Source organism: Benincasa hispida, chromosome 7, assembly GCF_027475165.1.
Source record: "Benincasa hispida cultivar pf3 chromosome 7, pf3_genome.v1.1, whole genome shotgun sequence".
NCBI classification, from domain to species: domain Eukaryota; kingdom Viridiplantae; phylum Streptophyta; class Magnoliopsida; order Cucurbitales; family Cucurbitaceae; genus Benincasa; species Benincasa hispida.
The window spans coordinates 34,244,566-34,248,086 of NC_143484.1; the positions used below are offsets into that span (position 1 = coordinate 34,244,566).

At 41.9% G+C, this 3,521-nt stretch overlaps 1 non-coding gene across 1 annotated transcript; it reads left to right on the plus strand.

The window, feature by feature from the left end:
- The first annotated feature begins 252 nt into the window (after positions 1–252).
- TRNAK-UUU (transfer RNA lysine (anticodon UUU)) lies at positions 253–325 on the plus strand. Its single transcript has one exon. It is a non-coding gene; the product is annotated as a tRNA-Lys (tRNA).
- The last annotated feature ends 3,196 nt before the right edge of the window (positions 326–3,521 follow it).

A 3,521-nucleotide genomic window follows, 5' to 3' on the forward strand; every position in this document is an offset into this window, starting at 1 on the left:
CTGTCAGCGATCAAGCTCTATAAATAGAAGCCGTTGAGCATAACTTTAGATCATCAGGGTTTTCGTCTAAGGTTCGGCCTTCGGGCGGATCCTTGTGATCCAGATGGACCCGTGAGAAGAAAGCTTGAGAGTTCTTCATCTTCTTCATTCATTCTGGATGATGACAGGAGAAAGTTAAATCTCGAGAGAATCAGCTCCACCGCCCATCCATGGCACCACCAGCAGCCTTGACACAACCTATTTGACTTTTTTGGGTGTATAGCTCAGTTGGTAGAGCATTGGGCTTTTAACCTAATCGTCGCAGGTTCAAGTCCTTCTATACCCAAACCTACCTTACACGAGACTCTTTTTAAAGGATGCGTAGTAACATTCAAAGATCACTTTTTGGCCTTTAGATTCACTTCTCTATTTGGGCGAGATCTTTGCAGATAAATAGATATTAAAGAGTCATCCTTCTGGATGGATAGAAAAAAGAAAATGTTCATCCTCTTCGTCCTCAAGCTCGAACTCATAATAGTTTACGGTAAACGCGGTTGATCATGTAGTTAACCAGTATTTACAACAATTTCACCCCTGTTAGAAGCAAGACATTGCTTTCAACTGGTCATTTCATTTTCTCTTTTTTTCTTAAATTGTATTATATTACATTTTGGATTAAGAAATTAATACATTGTGTATTCAATGCATTTGTATGTTTCCTTCGATTCCATCTCCATCTTTCTCTGCTTAGCATCCTTAACATTCATTCCATCACTTAGTGAGATTGTGAGAGTATCGCATACTTAGTCATGCGAATTAAAGATATTAAGCATGTAGCAAACCATCAGAAGGTGTGCATTGTGCGAGTGTGTGAGAAAACCTTATTTGCTTAGTGTGAAGTTGTAGCAATGCCTGTCTATAGGCAGACACAACACTTGTCTATGAGTAAAGTCAGCAACAACTAACTACCCAGGAGGGTAAGTGGTTGGTCGCATTAAGCAATGTAAGCCAGTGTTCACTAGAGATAGGAATAATCTTGCGTCAACCAAGTTTATGCAGTTACCTTGTCTTATAAGCGCATCATTCATCATTTAGGCATACATGGAAGAGTAGTCTAACATCAAAATCTAAGACTCGAGAGAGCGGATTGGAACGTATAAGCAAGAATAGGGAACTTAGGAATAAGCTCTGTTTGCTATTACACAACGTATACACCCTACGGAGAGGATATTGCATACGTCCAAGAAGTAGGATATGGTGGTATGCGGCTTCACGCTCATGCGGCGAGAGCATGTGATCGGGTTATGGAAGCTTAGGCATAGGCTTCTCAGCGCTATTGCAGATACACCGCATACGTCCTAGATTTAGGCTCAAGTGTGTGTAGCATGATCGCATAGCTTACGTTGGCCGAGGTTGCCCTTACGGTCACTCTTAAGGGTTACAATGAAGACATCCTCATATTTTATCTATTTTCCATCCATTTACCTCACGTTAATAGTTGTCGTGTCTCTATCTCTCATTCATACTTCTCATTGCATTTTTTATTAGTTAGGAGTAGGAGTAGTTGTAGCATAAAACCCCTCATCATTCTTTTATTCATCCGCTGCATACACATTACCACATAGCATCTAGCTACAAGTCCCTGAGTTCGACCTCGAATCACCTGAGAAACTTGCGTTCGTGTTATACTTGGTGTGAGCGCAAGAAAACTTGTGAAGGGAACATATGGTCATCGCATACATCCATTAACGCATAGTTTCATTCCAATGCATGACCACCGACGCATGAGAATCAACAAATACCTTAAGACATGCATCGCATATTGCATCCCACCAATTTTAGTCATTAAGTGTTTGATAACTAATTTTCGTCATCAAGTTTTTTGTGCCGTTGCCGGGGACTTGGCAGCTAATTGTTTGTTGAGTTTTGTGTCTTTGCAGGCAACCTTTTTATCTTGGGAGTATTGTAGCTTTGTGTGATCAAGTTGCAACTAATATTGAAGTGTAGGTGATGCGTTGAAAGCCAATATTGACCTCAGGGTAAAAGGGAAATCAGTCGCATGAGTTGAAGGCAGTTCTAAGCATATGGCGGCCGCATGCACCCAACAATTGCCGGAAGTTCCAATGGTCAGGGTGAGTCCCTTGACCCAAGTAGTTGAGAGCAATCTCCTGCATGGGAGACTCCTTGCGGTGACAACACTCCAATTTCTCCAGGGACATCTTCTACTCTATCTTTACCTTGCTTTCTTAGTTTAGTTTATTTTTATTTTGTTGAAATTAGGGTTTTGCACTCTAAGGAAAATTTTGTCTTTTTCATTGTACCCTAGGGTTTCCCTACTCTCTATTTAAGCTATTGGTCTATGTATTTCTTTGCATCAGTTTTCTAATAAGAATTCCCTTATCCCATGGTTTTTCTCCCTAATTAGGGTTTTCCACGTAAATTCTTCGTGTGCTATTTTCTTTTCCCTACTCGATTTTTCATCATGGTATCAAAGCATGGAGACGAAACCCTAGCCACCATTGAGGAAATCCAACAGGAGAATCCCAAACCAATAACCCAGATATAACCAGTATTATCCAAAAAGCCATTTACAGGTACTTCCAAACCTTTCGTCCCCACTTCCGTGAAGACTAGCCACCGTCGCCCTACCCAACGCCGGCCGCCTCCTTCGCAGACTCAACAACCAGCCGCCAGACCTTGCAACTGGCCACTCGAAACCTATCTGGCCGATCTCAGACGCTATCAACTGACGCCTTGGAGCCCCGATCTGCTATACCCAGCACTGACCGGTCCAGATACGTGATGCCCAGTGTCGATCAGTCCAGTTCTTGTTCGTTGTGGTTGCCACCGGCCTACTCTTCTCAGATCGGTGTCTCATCAAAGGACAAATGGAAGAAGTATGGGTATTTTCCAACCGGGTATGAGCAACTGAATGGGGAAGTTTTCGCCGATCATGAATGAGTTTGAAGGGGGTTAGTCTTCATCATACCACCAGGACTAAGGAAATATAATCCAAGATCAAGTTGCCCAGTTGCAGTTACAGATTAAATGACAGAACGAGATGTTTCAGCAGCAGCTTACTGCTATTGGGGAAGCCCTAGGATCGACATCTAAGATCCAACCAGATCTAAACCCTTACCTTGAAAACTCAGTAACTTTGTTTCCTATTTACCCCTCAAATTTATGTTCTGGAACTATAGGCAATTCTTCTAGAATTATTATAGGAGAAAAGTTGAATGGTGATAATTACTTCTCTTGGTCCCAATCTATTAAAATGGCCCTTGAGGGCCATCATAAATTTGGGTATCTGACAGGTGAAATACCAAAACCAAGGATCGGTGATCACCAAGAGCGAATGTGGAAAGGAGAGGATTCTTTGTTGAGATCGATTTTGATTGGAAGTATAGAACCTCAGGATGGAAAACCTTTATTGTATGCAGCTACAGCCCGTGATATTTGGAAGGCAGTGCAAAAACTCTCTCCTTAATGCCTCACATTTATATACTCTACGTAAACAGGTCCATGAATGCAAACATGAAACG